The following is an 18,763-nucleotide window of genomic DNA, read 5'->3' on the forward strand; positions in this document are numbered from 1 at the left end:
CCACATTCCTCTTTTCCAGTTCATTCTGTCATCCTAAAGAGGGGAACTGCTTTCTGTAATTTAAACGATAATAGTCCTTTGGTGTCTTTTAGAATTAGCTTCCCTACGGTGATTTCAGGCAGCACAGGAAAACTCGACCAAAAGGCATCTCAGGGGGGAAAAAAAATTGACAACAAAACATTAGGGCTTAAGAAAATAAAGTTGCATAATGGCTGAAGGTTAAAAATTAAAATACCGCATTAAGGACGCCAAACAATGCTTCGGTGCAAATGAAACTTTTTAAACATTGCCCACTGAGACAAAGCTGCTTCACAAAAGCGCACGCATCTAAATCAAATCTCCCCTACAAGAGAACAAGGTTTAAAGTATCAGTGTTCGTTTTTTCCTAAGCACAAGTTGAAAGTAAGTTATCTAAACCCGAACATCGGCGCGAAAGAGACCGCCAGGGCGCAATCTATGGGCACGTCTCTTCCACGCGGAGAAATGGCATTATGACCCCTTCCTTCAGCTGATGCAGATTGCAATGCGGAGGCTGTTCTCTAGAGAGAAACCAGACAGCCCAGCGTAAAATGCTTTAGGAGGGGAAATGGACAAAAGACGAGAAATTACTTTGAAAGCTTTGGAAGCCGTCTCCACGGCCATCCAGAACTGACTTCTGACCCCACCCCATCCCAAGAAACAGAAAGAATCCGCCGACCAGCCCCCCTGCGCACTGCGCACTGCGGCCCGGGAGCGCGGAGCTGGCGCCCGCCAGACTCTCACTGTGCTCGGCTTGCCGCAGCGCGCCCGGGCGCGCGCCCTGTTCCTCGCGAGTCCGCGCTCCGGGTTTCCGAGGTCGCCAGCACCCCGCGAAAGAGCCCCGCCGGGAGGGGACTTCTGCGAGCTCAGTCCCGGGAGTCCCGAGAGCGCTTTCCCGCTCTGCGCCACCTTCCCGAGGCGTCTGTTCGGGAAATTACGTTCCTGGGCTCCTGGCCGACCAGGTTAGCTTTGAGCGACAGGCTGCGGTTTAGGTGTCACTCCGGCGGTCTTCACCGAGCTTAAGCATTTTCCAGTGCCAGAGGCTGGTGGGGTGGAGGTTCTCCTGGTGTTCGTTAAAGTATCCTCAAGTTCTTCCAACCTGGACTCCCCGACTTGGTAGCTAGGAGTAGCTCCCTCCTGGCAACGGAGACTTGTCCGTCTGGAGACCTTCTTCCATGGGAGATGTTCTTGGTGTCCTCAGAACAAAAAAGGTTTATTAACACTGCAGTTCTGAACGTGCGAGGGTGTGTGGAATTGTAAAGGTGCCTTCTTAAGGAGAACCTAGACCTTCACTGTGCCCCCCAACCCAGAACTCCCCTCCCTAGAAAATAGAACTCCCATCTGAATGTAAATCTGAGGATGGGCTTTTGTTCACTGCATTTATACCCAAAATAGTGGCTAATAGTAAGTAGTTGGTAAATGCATAATTGTTGAATGAATGAATGTGCAAACATACACACTTGAAGAAGCTGATCAGGTTGGGAACATCTGGGAATTCTTGTTTTCCTGGTAGGGAAGCGACCAAACATTTACTGGGCACTACTCCTTGCCAAGTCTTCTAGGCTTTGGCAGGACAGTGGGGAGAGGGGGAGGGCTAGCAAACACAGGCGTCCTTAACCGACACAAAAGGGGGCTTTATAATATCACGTAGCCCAAGTTCTCAACCCTGTATTCCAAGGATGGGTTGTTTCCTCTCATCCATCCCCTACCCCCTCACCCTGCGGAGCGTATTAAAATATGTATGTGTGTGTGCATAGATATGCACACACCATATATAAATAATATTTATTTTATATATTGATTTATTGATATTATTATAAATATAATAAAAATTAAATATTTATTATATATATATTTATTTACTTATTTATTGCACATTGCAGGCGCTGGTTAAATGTTCCTTGATAGTTAGCATGATTTGCCCAAGGTCACACAGGGCAAGAAACTTCGGACCCAGCCTCCTTCCAACATACATTTCTCCAGCCTCTCTGGACAGGACGGTCCTGGGTACTGGGGTACGAGAAGGCCCGGCTCCCCCTACTCCCAGGTTAAGACCCTAGGATGAAATGGTCCAAGAGAAGTGGCCACCCTAACCACTCCTTCACAGGGAGCGGGGTACATATGCTCAGAGCTAGCTGGGGATACAATTTCATCTCGAGAATAGGATTTCTGCAGTTTTCTCCGTCACCTTCCAACCTGACAAAAGGTGGGCCGAGGGCCCTCTAGGGCTGGGAGCCCTGGGAATAGAAGGCTCCAAGTGTCCCATCTCTGGCCTTAGCCTTCATCATCAGACTTCATAACGGCGGGGTGTGGTGAGCCCAACCGGCTCTCCCTACCGCCTGCCCAGGTGCAGGCTGCTTTGGTAGTCTGGCTCTCTTTTCCGATGTACTTTCCTTTTGAGTTTCTGCTAAAATCTGGAGACATGGAATCCACCCGCGAGAACTCCGAGCCCCTCCAACTGAGCATGCGCCAATGCCAGGCTGCTTTTGGTCACCGGCTCCAGAGCTCTCCAAGCTGGGGCTGCGGAGCTGGAGGAGGAGGGAGGAGGGGAAGAGGAGGGGGGTGCCTCGAGACTCGGCGGCTCGCGCGCCTGCGCATCCAGCTCCAGGGACCCTAGGTTTTCTATGGGATTCCCAAGCTGCAGCAGAGACTTACCCGAGCTTGTTGCGGCGGCGGCTGGGCTTGCGAGGCGCGATCCAAGAGGAATTTAAGCAGCCTAGAGCTCCAAAGCCAAAAAGAAAAAGAAAAAAGAAAAAAAGCGCGAGAGAACCGCACAGAGAGACGGCTTAACCGTTTATCTGAATTATACATATATATAAAGAACTGTTGAGTTTTATCATTTTCGTTAAGTGACCGTGCGCAGCGCTATAACTGTAAGTGGAAAATGCAATCTTCGTTCCTTTCTGCATGTGTAGTACAGTCAATTGTCTGAGAGATGCTTTGGCTATTGTCACATACTTTGCATAGATGCCTCTGAATGCATGGTGGCAATTGCTTTGGTTAATGCTGGCCATCTGAATGTGTTGCCTGTCAACGGGGGGGATCTTTTGGGATAATGGGGGTGGGGGAAGGGGGAGAGTTTATATGCGGCGTGTTTGGGGGACTATCTAAGGCTGGATTTAAGATAGGTGAAACAGAGGTGTTTTTTTAGTGTAAGCCTAAACAGATTTCCTTACACGGATTTAAGTAGCTAATTGAGCAATTGTGAAGTTTTCCGGTTGCTGATAAAACTATTGAGCGGTTGCAGTCAAGTACCAACCTGTCATCCGTGGGGCTGGGGCACCATTTTTCTCACCGTGGAAGAGCAGTGAAGGTGTTTGCTAAGTGAAACTGAGTAGACGAGATGCGGTGTGGAAATCAGCGTTGGTTTCCGAGCGGGATGTTCGTGTTCAGAACCACGGAGCAAGGCGCAAAAGAAGCACATTTCCTAGTATTTAGAAACGAGAAGATAATTTTTCGGTTTTGATTTTTCGTCATGACGGTGAATGGGCAAAAAGGGAAGGATGTACAATCACACAGTCAGCCGTTTTCGACAGAGTCTGAGTCTCAGAGCCTCTGAATGGGAACTGTCAGAGCCAAACTAGTTACCTGCCTTTTCATCCCGTGTTCACATTCTGGTATACAGGGTTGAGAAATGTAAGCCCAGATGTGTTACATTTGGTGGTGTTTCTTTAAAGGAGAAAAGGTCGTTTTGTGTTTTGAGTTAAAATGGGTTGTTCCTTGCCCAGAAGCTGAAGCGGGGTCTTTGCAAGGTCAACCCCCCTGTGGAAACCGCGGGCACTGGTGAATGGGGCTGGGGGTTGGAGGAAATGGTGAGGCTCCGTACAAGTGCTGAGCGCTGCACGGATCAGTGCCCTGTGAGATGGGAGAGTGGGAATCCATTTTTCTAGAGTTGTGCTCCTGCCCATATTTTGGAGACTAAAATGAAATGGAAATGCTAGTGGGTGTAGAAAACACAAGTGGATACTATCTGTGTGTCACATCTCACTTGAAGACAAGAGGAGGGAAGGAGTTATATTTCTACATACCGATTTTTTTTTTAAATTAAAGGAATTTCAGGTTGAGGCAAATGAAAAAGGAAACTCTTGTGAAAACATATTTTATCCCCACTATCACCTGAACTGCTTACATGTGTATGGTGGGGGGGGGGGGTTCCTGTATCACTGTATACTTCACGCGTAAGTGCACTCTCATGAAGCTAGGGTGTTTAGTAACTCCAGAAAATGCTGCACTGAAGCAGTTGGCAGAATGGCATGAGGTAGGCAGACAAGAGAAGAGCATGGCCAGTGTGAGTTGGATTTCCATGGAAAAAGCAGATTCAATTTCCGTAATGACATAAATTTTCCTTTAAATAAGGCAGTTCATTTTTTAGCCCTTTGGCCCTTTCGGCAGTCCAAATATTTCGAACACCTCAAAGGAATTTGTAATTTACAATGGATAAAATTTGAAATAAAAAATTCGAGAATGTTCTCTCCTTGGAAACCCAAAATGTAAATCACTGGTTCTTCCTTCCCTTACTTAGGGCAGAAGGATCAATCTCTTGTCATAATTGAACCATTCTCCCTGTCATCGCTGAGAGTTGGAATCTGCTTCATGAATGGTGCAGGTGTTGTTACACTGCATTGATAAGTGGGTAGTGCAGGAAGAATGGGGAATCTGGCACTAAAACTCAGAGATGTTTAATATCAGATACCCTAGCTTGTAGGCTGACAGAGTCACATCAGGCAGAAACCTTCAAAAGCATCTAGTCCAAACCCCTTATTTTATATATGAGGAAACTGAGGCCCCACACCACGGAGCTTGGAAGAATCAATTAACTTCTAGTCTATGAAATAAACAATTAACAGAGTAATGGGGATGGAAATGTTCCCTTCTCCCTACACTTTCAGCATCCTCAGTGACATTGCTAAAGTCTTTAAATAAACAATTGTCTGGTCCCCAGCACATCTTTCAAGAGAATCCCAAGGATTCCTTTTCACACTATATCATTTCTCCTTTCTTGTAAGGTCACTTTCTATCTCTTTCGTATTGTCTCTCCCCTCCAACATACCCACCTTATTCAATGTTTAACATGGCCTTCCTGGCCTCCTCTGCAAGTCAGTAAATTTGTTTGGAATCCTTGGATTTTTTTTTTTTTTTTTCGAGAGACCTGAGCTGAGAGACCTGAGCTGTTTGAGCACTGGCCGGCCCCTCTCCATCTCCTCCATGCTCTCATCCTTAATGGACTCCAGCCCTCTAAGACACTGCAGGCACCATCCTTGCTCCTCTGCCCATCCTGCATCTTCCAAAACTGCTGAAGCTGCAGGGCCTGAGACCTACCGGAGTGAGGCAGCTGCAGTGTGAACACACAATGGGTTCTGCCAGCTCTCCTCTGGCTCCTAGAAGGCAGAAGGCAAATCCAAGATGCCTAACCCTCCCCAGCCTTCATGGAAATCCTCCAGATGCAGCCACCTGCAGAGAAGGGGAGGGGTGGAGAGCAGGAAGACTGAAAGAAGAAGGCCGGAGCAGCTCAGCCTGAAGTGGGCGCTAGAGAGGACAGCAGTGTCGCTTGCAAAGGCTTTAGGGCTCGGAAAGTACTTGCACAGCTTCCTTCTCTGTTTTGCGGCACTGAGACTGCAAAGCAAGCAATCCTACCTGCCTACCTGGGCCTTCTTCTCGTTCCTTCTTTTTATTATTTTTTTTTTCCTCTCAATCTTTCGGTTTCTCCCTCATTTTCTCTCCCGAATGCCAAGACAGTAAAGCTCTAGGCCTTTTAAAGGTAATCCAAGCCCTCCCGTTCCTTTTTGAAACATGTAATCTCCCACACCCTCAGAAAGATAGCACAACCACCACAGATGGCCCCTTCAGGGGAATGCCAGGAATTTCTACCTGCGAAAAGCTGAAGCATTAGGGAAGGCTTGAGGAAGACAGTCTAAGTTTTTTTTTTCATTTGAAAGATGAGTTAAATACTCTTGGAAGTTTTTGATGAAGCATGGAGGTGAGTTCCTCAACATTCAAAAATTTACAAGTGTTTAAAAATTTTATTTATTTTAAGTAATCTCTACCTCCAGCATGGGGCTTGAACCTAGAACCCTGAGATCAAGAGTCACATGCTCTACTGACTGAGCCAGCCAGGGACCCCACCAATTAACAATTTAATTTAACCCTTCCCTTCATGGTAAACCTTTGCCAAATTGGGTTGAGCTCTGTCTTGGATAGAGTCTGTCTCTAACAAATGTCACCTGGTCTTACTATCCCGTTCTGAAAATAGTCATGGCCAGACTGTTCTGAACACCAGGTAGCCTAGGCAGAGACTCGCCGAGACCCAGCTTTCATTTGCTATGCTGTGAATCTCATCTGTAATGGGATAACACGATGAGAAATGTTGTCCCATGCAAGCTATAGATTTTCTGTCGGGGTTGCATATAGGTTTGGATTCCAAACATTACTGAGGACCTCCTTGGGGAGTTTCATAAAATGACAATATAATATCAATATCAAACAAGTAACCTAATTCAGGAGAGTAATACCTTTTAATGTCACTCTGGAGGTCTTTTTCTTTGTATTGAGTGTTACCTATGCTCCTTAGATTAGTAAATATTTAGGAACATTGGACGGTTTTTCTTAAAGAATGGGTCACATTCAGTTTAGTCTAAGGTTGAAATTAACAATGTCCATCTCAATTACATTTAGTAGGTATAAATTGTCAATTTTCCAAAAGTATCAAATGGTACACAAATAAGTTAACAAATGGTATTTCTACTGTCCCAGTGGCTAATTCACGTAATTAATAGAGTAAAGGAACTGGATGGGATCCATATAAATTACTTAATCCATCCCTCGAACACATAAAAAGTGCAGTATGTCAAGGAGCATTTTCATCTCAAAGACATATCTACAATATGATAGCACAGCCCAAAGCCCATAAGCTTTTCATATTTCCATAAAATTTGTACAATGTCTTTTATAGTAGATATTCTATAGTAGATATTAAGATATGTCAAGTATATTTAATATTTGTTCCAAGAATCAGTTGTATGCACCTTGTTAATTACATCAAGAAATTAAATTATTTTCACTAAAAATAGGCACAATTTACATTGCTTTCAATATTATTATGTTACTAAAAGGAAAAGTAGATTAAAGGTTATTATATAATTTGTTCTCACTAAAAATATAAAAGCATTATAATAACATCTTTAAGAGTTCATTTTAATCCATGAATATTTCTCTTTTTATCTCTCTTTTTTTCAAGATTTATTTATTTATTTATTTTAGAGAGAGAGCGAGAGTGAGAGAGAGAGAGAGAGAGCACTCAAGTGGGTGGAGGGACAGAGGGTGACAGAGAATCCCAACCAGACTCCCCTTTGAGTGTGGAGTCCGACTATGTGTGTGTCTCTATTTTGTGGCTAGATCTCAGGACCCATGAAACCACTACCTGAACTAAAACCCCAAGTCAGATACCCAACTGACTGAGACACACAGGCACTCCTCCTTCTATATCTTAATAAGTCAAAATATAAGTTATTTTTACCTATTTACAAGAACTGATATTAACAGGTCAAGAAGGAAATCTAAACCCGGACTATGGTAGCTATGTGTACCGTAGTATCTTGCGCTATGGAATTATGGGTCTCTTGTGCTATGGAATTAGGTTAACATGTTCACACTGTGAAGGGACCACAACGGTACAGTCCTCATTTACAGTTTGTTTCTAAAGATAATTTATGCTCCCTTAAGTGAGTCAAAACAGTTTGAGTTTCTCCCAGCCTGGTTCATTGAGAACTTCACAAATGGGGATCCTGGGGGTGCTTCAGAAACTACTTAATGAATGAAACAGAAATGGAATAGCAAATTAGTCAAGAATCCTCACAGAGGTTTGACACTTTAATAATAAGGTGCCTGTGAATACATTAAGAAGATGTTCTGGGCGCCTGGGTGGCTCAGTGGGTTAAGCCGCTGCCTTCGGCTCAGGTCATGATCTCGGGGTCCTGGGATCGAGTCCCGCGTCGGGCTCTCTGCTCAGCAGGGAGCCTGCTTCCCTCTCTCTCTCTGCCTGCCTCTCTGTCTACTTGTGATCTCTCTCTGTCAAATAAATAAATAAAAATCTTTAAAAAAAAAAAAAAAAAGAAGATGTTCTATACCCTTACCAGCTAACTTAAAGCAAACAAGTTAGGTAATTTGTCATGATTCTTATGCTTTCTCTGGATTTCTCCACTGCCTTACTTCACTGTGCTTCTAGCACAGATGACCTGCTGGGTAACCACCAACTGTTTATTTTTTTTTTTAAGACAATGCACTGCATTTATAACCATTTATTGGATTATTTTCAGGTCAACAGTCTATTTCCTTTTGTTCTAAATTACCCTTAAGACTTGGAGCACTCTCATTTCATTCACCGACTGGCCTTCAAGCTCAGTATATGTGACGTAATAATTACTGAACTTTTTATAGAAAGTAGGGCTCTCTTAATTAAAATGATCTCATTTTTATGAAGTATTACTCATAAAAGGCAACGTGTTAACATATTGGTTAAATGTACTTGCAGTAATTACAGATCTATAGAGTGAATTTGGTTTTTCTTTATTCTTGCTCATATAAGGACTTTTCTGAAAATGGAAATCTTTCAGTTTAATTTTTTTTTCTCTTCTTTGTTTGGATTTTATTTATTATCGCTTAGACTCTGAAAGAGCCTTTGAGGAGCTGAATATAAATAGATTTTTGCAAATGATTAACATGTTAAATGTGCTTTGGAGCCAGGGTGGATTTTTTTTCTAACCCAAATAGCTAGACCCTAATATTTTTGTTGTTTCATATTTTATTGCAATAGGAGATTCTTAAAATAGTAGACTGTGGTGCTGCAGGAGTCCTTGGTATTTTATATTTTGTGTTGGTTTTATTAATTTGTGATTAGTGTGTTTATTTCTGATTTCTTGAAACCCAATCCTAAATGCCCAATTGAAGGCATATTAAGCATTACCAATAAAGTTAACATGCTTATTAATATATTTTATTTTAAGGTACCAAATAGTGCCATGCAAGTGCAACTTTCAGTTAACAGTTTCCGTTTGTTGGAATCCTTTGGCAATTGGTGTTATGAGTTAATGGAAGACCATCAATTTTGTTTATTCCAGAAATTCAAGAGTTTTGAAATTTATACCGAAGGCATTTGATGTTTGTTTTCTTGCTAATATAGGAAATTCTATACAAAATAAAAAAGAACTTGTGAAATCAGTTTAAATTCTATACAAAATTTTAGCTTTTCTTTTAAATGTTTATAAAGGTAATCTTTCCTCAAAGAGATGAAAATCATCCATTTAATCTTTACTCATTCTTAGTTTGTGAATGGGAGAATTCCTCAGCCCTCTCCAAGGTTTTAACTGGCTCAAAAGAAAGTAGGGTAGGAAATGTGTATCAGAGTTTTCAAGCTTGATACCCTTAGATAAAACCCCAGTTCCACAGATTATTAGTTCAATGACCTTGTATAAGTGATTCAAACTCTCAGCCTCACTTTCCATTTAAAATAGTAATTCACAGGATTCTTGAACAGAAAATGAAAGACTACATGTATAAAGACATAGTGTTTCATTTGTGAAAATGCAGTAAATGATAGTTACTATCATTCCTTTCCTGAGAAATCAAGTGTTCTGAAACCATTTTATTCTCTTGAGTTGTAGTAGAACCCACATTCGTAGTGGAACCTCTAAGGGAGGTGTCGAGCTATGGAAAGCAGAGAACATTCGACAGTGCCTAGCCTACCTTGTAAAACAAGTGTCTAGGGAGTGAATGTGCCAAGTACAGTGTTGTCACTGTGCAATCAACATTAAATATGTTACAATCCCAATCTTGACGGAATTAATGCCTAGGAAGACAGATAAACGCAATTCACTAAGTCAAGTGAAATAGAAAGGTGGCCTAGATGCATAGAAAAGAGAGTTTCTGGAAGAAAAGCCTACACTGACACCTCAAACTAATATTTTTCTCATTCTTTCTTTCAGTGCACCTCCTTGCCATTAGAGCTTTTCTTTACTATCATCCCCCTGCCGTATAATACCAGCATATAATTGGACCCAACAGAATATGGAACTAAGAGCACATTTTTACATTTGTTAACTTATTGAATCTATTTTAAGACCATCTATTATTTTTCAAGGTACACTTGTCTCCCCTTATCTGTACTTTCGCTCTACACAGGTACAGTTACCCCTGGTCAACCCAGCTCCAGAAGCTGATGATCCTCCTGATGAGTGGTCAGAAGACCAACAGTCGGCTAATGCTAAGTCACATGCCTCCAACAGTTACCCCACTTCATCTCATTATGCAAGCATTTTATCAGCTCCATCATCACAAGAAGAAGGATCTGTACAGTACAATGAGATTTTTTGAGAGAAAGGGAAACCACATTCACATAACTTTTATGACAGTATATTGTTATAACTAGTCTATTTTATTATTACTTACCCTTGTTAATCTCTTACTATGCCTAACTGATAAATTAAACTTCATTATAGGTATGTATGTATAGGAAAAACCATAGTATATCTAAGGTTCAGTCCTATCTGAAGTTTCAGGCATTCATTGGTGGTCTTGGAATGTATCTTTTGGGGAAACAGGGAGTGCTACTATAACTGAACAATGTGACCCTTGTCTCCCACTCAAGCCTCCAATGAATCATAGGACTTGAACAAAAACATTTCAAGAGCGCCCCTCCTTTTGATTTAAATATCATACTATCACACTTCTATCCTTTATTACCTTCCAAAAAAGGAATTTCTAATACTCTCCCCTCACCTCCCTTATAATTCAAACTAATTTCATGACTTACCTTTCAATGCCTGTCTGTGGGAGGACTTTTATGTGATCTAGTCTTTCATTCTTTCCTCCCAGGGCTTTTATGATAAGGAAAGTATATCTCCCAACCCTTCTTAACTACTGAGCTGAAAACTTGATTCCAACCCTTCTGCGCACACACACACACACACACAAATCCAAAATGGTCTTCTTTTCTTTAGCTCTTCTAAGACCCATTTTTCTTCTCCTCAGCTTTTTCTCTCCTCTCCCCATATTTCCTGCTTCATTTACTAGGGAATTTCAAATATATTTCTAACCTGTGGTTAAAAAAGTACATCCTTTTCTCTCTTTGAAATCTATAAAAGTTATTCATACATTCTGAGGCTCTTTTGGGTAGTAAGAGTCTTGGAGATTCATAGAACTAGGTAGGAATGCTGGTCCTAATTAATTTGGGGGGGGGCTCATTTTCTCACTTGTGAAATGGGAATAATATATTTATTTGCTTTATAGGGTTGTTGAAGACCATATATATGTGTATATACAGGTATGCATACACACACACATATACATAACATATATATACATACACACATACCACCTAAAAGAGCTTAGCACAAAGTAAATCATTCTCCTCCCATTCTGGACCTCTACCTTTCCTCCTGCCATTCTCCTCAGTCTGCATTTCATCGTTTATCTAAGTCTCCTGTTCTATGTTCTGCTCTTTCTAAGTATGTGTTCTAATTTGCTGGTAGTTAAATAGTAGCTAATACCTACATATCCTAGGGAGCCTGGTGAGTGTGGTCCTAGAAAAAGTATCCTAACTGAGTCAGTGTCCTAGCTTAGACCTGTGCTCTGCATCTGTTTGGGAAACTCTTCCATTTATTTCAGACATGCCTCCTGCTAAAGCTCCCCCAGCTTCCAATGACTAATGTTCGGTTAATGAACAATCCTTCCCATGCCAATGACTTATGGAATGCTTCATAAATAATGTCAGAGGACGTCTGCCAGTGTTTAATTGTCTCCTGCCCTTAATCCTCTCTTTCCTTCACCTTTCTCTCTGAGATGCCTCCATCACCTGTGACACATTCCCATGACGGCCTTACTTCACTTCTTTGGCCGAGTCTAATATTATCACTTAGTCCATCTGTTGTTCGTCAAATAAATGTCCATCATATAACACCCAGTATATGGCAGAAGGGGAAGTGTTAGTGGCGCATGTAATAAAGGTTGCAGAATACGTTTGAATCAGGATTAACCTATCAGAGCCTTCATTGGTTGGGTGTTTGTAGAAGAGCACACTAATCACTAATGCACATTGGCTAAGAGCAGAGAATGGTTCTCAAAGCAGAGATGAGGGAGTACTACACATACACACACACATATACATACATGTACAATAAGCTCAAATACCGTCATCGATCGTTTCACATTTTTAAGCAAAATATTTAAGAGCAAATAGCTTTAGAACAAATCAGTACTTAGGAAAAGGTATTAAAAGAAAGGCCTATTGAAAGTTTGCTCATTCTCGAGGTGGCAGAGTTGAAAGGGAAGGTGGTTTAAATTTTGTAGTAAGGACATTTTCAACTTTGTCCCTTTTTTTTTTTTTAGATTTTTATTTTTATTTATTTGAGAGAGAGATCACAAGTAGGCAGAGAGGCAAGCAGAGAGAGAGGGGGAAGCAGGCTCCCTGCTGAGCAGAGAGCCCGATGCGGGGCTCCATCCCAGGACCCTGGGATCACGACCTGAGCCGAAAGCAGAGGCTTTAACCCACTGAGCCACCCAGTTGCCCCTCAACTTTGTCTCTTTAAGGAAATATTTCAATGACCCTGATAGTTATTGCCCTTCGGAGAGTTTTGTGGAAACTTTTTTTGAGGGACATAATGCTTCCTCCATCCCACGTTCAGATATTCCTAGTGCACGTGTGAATTGAGTCTGAGTGTTCCTCTTGTAGAGAACCTGGTAGCCGTTGAGATTTGTTTGGCCTTGTTTCCAAAGTTTGCTCAGGAATTTTGTTAAATTATGCTGGTTACCATCTCTGTGTCTTCTGAGGACCCCAGCTGGTAAAGCTGCTTTAGAAGGACATGAGTGGAACTATGTAATGGAATGCCTGTAAAACTGGGAGGCAGGGGCACCTGTAGGAATTAGCTAGACGATGAGCAAAGGGGAGCAGGGATGCCATTATGATAGAGGGAGCAGGAAACAAAGTATGCGGTACTGGCAGGAAACACTTTCAAGTTCATGTGTCTGATGTAATGTTTTAAAAGGTTATAGAATTTTGATCAAATAAGATTAGCCTGATGTTATGAAAAGAAATATGGATTTTGTAATCAGGCTGTGTCACAAATTATTCTGAATTATATGAATCATTTTCTCTATGACATTTAGATAATGATACCTATGTGGCAGTATTATCCTACTGATTAAATTATAAATATTGCCACATAGTTATTTGATGGATTTTAGAGGTGAGTAGTAATGGTGTTTTTAATCAATAATACTACATACGGTTAAGTTATATTGACTTAATTACATGCATGTATTCATCTGATGCTCACAACTCATGCTAAGAATTTTTTTTAAAAGATTTTATTCATTTGAGAGAGTGAGCCCAAGTGCAGGATGGAGCAGAAGGAGACAGAGAGAAGCAGACTCCCGCTTAGTGGGGAGCCCAATTTAGGGCTCAATCCCAGGACCCTGAGATCATAACCTGAGATGAAGTCAGACACTTAACTGAGCCACCCAGGTGCCCCTTTGCTAAGAATTTTTATTGTCCCCATTATAGAGATGAGGAAATGGAGACTTAGAAACAGCAAGTGACAAGCCCACAATCACATAACAATAAGTGACAACAGCAGAGACTGACATTAGAGCTCTTTTCCTGATTGCTTCCCACTGTCCCCTTGCAGTACTCAATACACAGCTATTATTATTAGCACTAGTATTATTATGATAAATATTTTAAATTCAAAGCTCTTGAGACCATAGTAAGAATTCTTTTTTTTTTTTTTTAAGATTTTATTTATTTGAGAGAGAGAAAGAGGGAGAGAGAAGGGAGCATGCGCAGAGGAGGGGCAGAGGAGGGGAGTGGGGAGCCTGATGATGCCAGGCTCTATCCCCGGACTCTGGGATCATGACCTGAACTGATGGCAGATACCTAACACTCTGAGCCACCCAGGCAGCCCGATAATCAGAATTCTGATATCAAACATCTGTTATGCTTTGTTTCTTTTCTTCTTTGTTCTTTGAGCCAGAACTTAGAGATCATCTTTAAGATATTGCATTTACACTTTTGTTATTCTACCTTATAATTTACTTTACAGCTAGTATTAGATCCAGCTTAAAATGATAGAAAATCCCAAATAACGAGGGCTTAAATAAGAGAACTTACTTCTCACCCATATAAATAAATCCAGAAGTAAGCAGTCCAGGGCTGATAGGGGCTTCACAAAATCTCAAGGACTTAGACTCCTTCTGCCTTTTACCCCTGCCCTTCTTAGCGTGTGGCTTCCATCATGGTCCAGTATGGTTGCAGCCTCCATCAGTTAGAAGTAGGAAGGGGTGATGAAGAACATACCCCTTCCCTTTGAAGGACTTCCCTGTGCCATACCCAAAATTGATATACGTGCCATTGACCAGAGTTTAGTCACATTCAGCAAAACTACTGCTAAAAATTAGGGGTTTTATCACTGGGGTAAAAGAAGGAAATGAATCTTGAAGCAAACTGAAACTAACTGTAACAAAAATTTAAAGTCTTAATAAATATTTTAATTTAGAGGACGCCTGGATGGCTCAGTTTGTTAGGTGACTGACTTCAGCTCAGGTCATGATCATGGAGTCCCAGGATTGAGTCCCATCTTGGGCTCCCTGCTCAGCAACAAGTCTGCTTCTCCTTCTGACCCTCCCCCTTCTCATGCTCTTTCTCTTTCTCTCTCAAATAAATAAAAATCTTGAAAAATTTTTTAATTTATATTTTTAAATTGTTCTTTAGTTATAGTTGTAATATAAAAACAATATAATATTAAAAATCAGCACAAAAATAATAATGTCTTAAATTCATGTTTAAGGTTGTAATCATCAACACTTTTACAAAGAACATTGTCTCAGGGACCAGAAAATCTTGTATTCTTGCCTGAGCTTTACTTGATCAAATCACTTTCTCTTGGTGGGCATTGGTTTCCTTATAGGTAAAAAGAGTGGGATCAGGCTAGCATGTCTCTAACATCCTTCCAGCTCTATCTACTAGTACTGAATCTCATAGGGAAATCTCTTACATTTTCAGAATTTTAAAGACATTCTGTACAGCAAAAGTCTAGCAAGGAGTCAATTTCTCAGGAATAGATGCAGATTTGTGTCTATATGTTTATATCTTGCCTTGTCTCAGAAAAGGTTAAATACTTCTATTCTTTATTTGTGCAAAAGCAATATGATAAGAAAATGAAATAAGCTGAATAAATTTTGGAAAAAGATTAAATTATTGTTTTTTGTTGACTATATATAGAGAAAATTGGAAGACTGAAGTAAAAATTAAAAATAATGAATATTTGATAAGGAGTTTGGATGTGAATTAAATTACAAAAACAGTCTTTTCTTTTAGTCTATCAAAAAAATTCAGAAATGAAAAGTGGAAAAAATATTCTATGTATAATAGCAACCAAGGTGATAAAATATTTAAGATTAAAAATTATAAGAAAGGCAAAGTGCCTTGTGGAGCATAACTAAAAAATCTTACTGAAGAACAGAAAATATGATAACAAATGAAAAGATAATATGGAACATCATATTTATGTAATATATAATAATTATAATGCCACAGGGTTTTTGTTTTTTCTTTCACTGTAGTCATCATTTATATTGTTTAACCTGGTTTTAAAGTTTATCTGGAACACTACATTCTCAAAATCGAATAGTCATGAAAAGTATTAAAATTAATAGTCAATGTAGTCTTGCATTACCAGATGTTAGAACATACAAACATTATAGTCAAATTAATATGGAATACAAACATTATAGTCAAATTATAGTCAAATTAACATAGGAATGGGCAAACAGAGTATTTTTACAAAGTAAATATTCTACAAAGATATCTCACTTTTATTTTATTTTATTTTATTTTTTATTTATTTATTTTTAAAGATTTTATTTATTTATTTGGCAGACAGAGATCACAAGTAGGCAGAGAGGCAGGCAGAGAGAGAGGGGGAAGCAGGCTCCCTATCGAGCAGAGACCCCAATGTGGGGCTCGATCCCAGGACCCTGGGATCATGACCTGAGCTGAAAGCAGAGGCCTTAACCCACTGAGCCACCCAGGCGCCCCGAGATATCTCACTTTTTATGAGATGTACTCAATTACCAACAAAAGTGCCATTTTAATTTAATGGGAAGAGTGTAGTTTATTTTATAAATGGCACTAGCACAACTTAGAAATACAGAAATTTAGATCCCTATCTCACACTATATAAAATGTATTCCAGATAGAGTAAAGACTTCAATTTTTTTTAACGGTTTAGAGGAAAATCCAGGTGATGTATTTGTAACCTAGAGATAGTGGGGAATAAGCAATCAAGAAACTATAAAAGAGTAGGCATATTTGATTGCATAAAAGATGTCATTATGTTAAAAGATGTCATTAACATGGAAACGTGCAGTATATTTTAGTAAACTTCAGAAGACAAGTTTCTGTATCTGGATCATGATGCCTGGTTCACAGATGAGTTTTATTTTTTTTATTTTTTTTAAAGATTTTATTTATTTATTTGACAGACAGAAATCACAAGTAGGCAGAGAGGCAGGCAGAGAGAGAGAGGGAGAAGCAGGCTTCCCGCTGAGCAGAGAGCCGGATGCGATGCGGGGCTCCATCCCAGGATCCTGGGATCATGACCTGAGCCGAAGGCAGAGGCTTTAACCCACTGAGCCACCCAGGCGCCCCACAGATGAGTTTTAGATTAAAACATGCCAGTTGAATGTGATACTTCACTACAAGAAGTATAGATTATGTACTAAGAAAGTTTGGACGTGGAAGAGCAAATTTGTTTTCAATAGGTTTCTGAGGTTGTCTCTTTGGGGCTCAAAATTTCTTCTGTAAGAATATGACAGTTAAAATCCAGCTCAAAAATCCTGAACTGATTAAGCCATTTTAACAGAGTTTGAGCGCTTATTATGGGCCAAGCCCTGTCCTGGAAATATTTAGAAGTAAGAAGACTCTCTTATGGAGCTTATGGTATGGAAAGGCAGGGCAAACAGGTGATTAAAAACTGATCAGCCTGGAAAAAAGGGAAGATTATGTTCCTTTGGGCATGCATAACAAAGAGACTTAGTCCAGGGAATCCAGGACAGAGTCAAAATGAGATTTATGCCCGGATCCTAAGTGGGAGTGGAGGTTAGCCAGGTGAAGAGAGGCTCACAGAAAGAGGGCTCCACTCATGGGTCATATCATGTGCGTGGATTTGACAGTGAACCCGGTGAGAAACTGACAAGTGGCATTAGATGAGGCTGCAGAATTAGTAGCAAGCAGCCAGTTTCCAGGTTGCCATGAATCTTACAAGGAATGTTAGGATTTTTTTTTTCTTCTTCTTGTTACTACATCCTAAGAGCAGTGAGAAGCTATTGAAGATTTTTCAAAGGGAGTGGCTTGATCAGACTTGAATTGTCAAATGATCTTCCTGGAGAATGAATTAGGAGACCAGTTTGGAAGGAGTTGTAGTACCCAGGTGAGGAGTGATAGGTGATATTGGCTTGTTCTAAAATGGTGCAGCATGGATTCTGGGAGATGTGTAGCAGGTAATTCATACAGGAACATGACTGTATTTGTGAAGATAAGGAGAGAACTGTGTTCATGAGCAACTAGGTTGATAACGGTACAAATCTTCAGATAGAAAACCTATGCCAAGCAGGGAGAGGGTGGTTGGGTTATGGACATTGGGGAAGGTATGTGCTATGGTGAGTGCTATGAAGTGTGTAATCCTGGCGATTCACAGACCTGTACCCCTGGGGCTAATAATACATTATATGTTAATTAAAAAAATTAAAAAAAAAAAAGAAAACCGATGCCAAATATCTATTCTTTTTTTTTGTGACTCTTAAGAATGCAGTCTGGAAGTTACCTTGTTCTAAATAGGCATACTCATCAGAATAAAACAAACCCTCTCACCCAGTCATTGGGGTCTGCAATACGTTCAGCTTATGGAATTATTATTGGAGTCTGTTGTGTTTCATTTCGAACCTATTGAGGTTTTCTCCAGTCTTTACAGGTTGTATTACATGTCCTAATCTTTTCCACCACTATTTATAATTCTGGGACTTCTCTTCAATGCCAACAACTTTTTCAAGCTCCCAAGGTTAGTAAGTTTAATTTCATTCTTAGCTGCTTTGAAAGAACCCATTGCAACAAATAACTACTTTGAATTCAACAATGTTTAAAATCCACATTTAAAGTTTACATTATTAATAGCAATAGCATTGACACACATTTGAAAAATAATGCAATGATATATGAAAGATACACTATTCAGTTTCCAAGGCTGGTATTCATACCCATTCACAGACCCTTTTGAATAGCTAAGTGAATTCTCCCACTTCCAGACTTCACTTTTTAAAGCCACAGACCAATTTAATCTTTCAGATGACCATAAACTTTTTTTTTATTTCAAATAAGAAACAAAGCTAGTGTTAACATGGTCTCTTTGAGAATTGCACAGTCTTTAGAAATCAAAGAACACATTTTTGCTCCCCTGTGATGGCATTTAGACAGGATATTGGGATTGTGTAAACAGGTATTCTGTCTGTTCTGGCTTAAGTTGGGCCCTCGGTGTAGAACCTAGAGTCTGTCTCCAGTGAGGACATACACTGCATTAAAGCAGTTTTATCTTCCTCTGAATAATATTATACAAAGGAGGCTTATTTTCAGGATAAACATGAGAACAAGACCTACAGAGCCTTCAGGAACCAGCATAACTCTAGGGATTTACCACTACTTCCT

General features: G+C 40.3%; 1 protein-coding gene across 4 annotated transcripts in view; it reads left to right on the top strand.

Annotated features, from left to right (window-relative positions):
* The first annotated feature begins 849 nt into the window (after nucleotides 1-849).
* Nucleotides 850-18,763, top strand: part of VSNL1 (visinin like 1) — a 102,097-nt gene continuing 84,183 nt past the window's right edge. For 3 of the 4 annotated variants that reach the window (XR_007130417.1, XR_007130418.1, XM_047747180.1), the window contains exon 1: nucleotides 2,522-2,891. The gene's annotated coding sequence lies outside the window, so the exon portion shown is untranslated. Of the gene's footprint in view, nucleotides 981-2,521; nucleotides 2,892-18,763 lie in introns of those variants that run through there. The other variant, XM_047747181.1, reaches the window with a different exon arrangement.

The sequence above is a fragment of the Lutra lutra genome, chromosome 9 (genome assembly GCF_902655055.1).
Source record: "Lutra lutra chromosome 9, mLutLut1.2, whole genome shotgun sequence".
Lineage (NCBI taxonomy): Eukaryota > Metazoa > Chordata > Mammalia > Carnivora > Mustelidae > Lutra > Lutra lutra.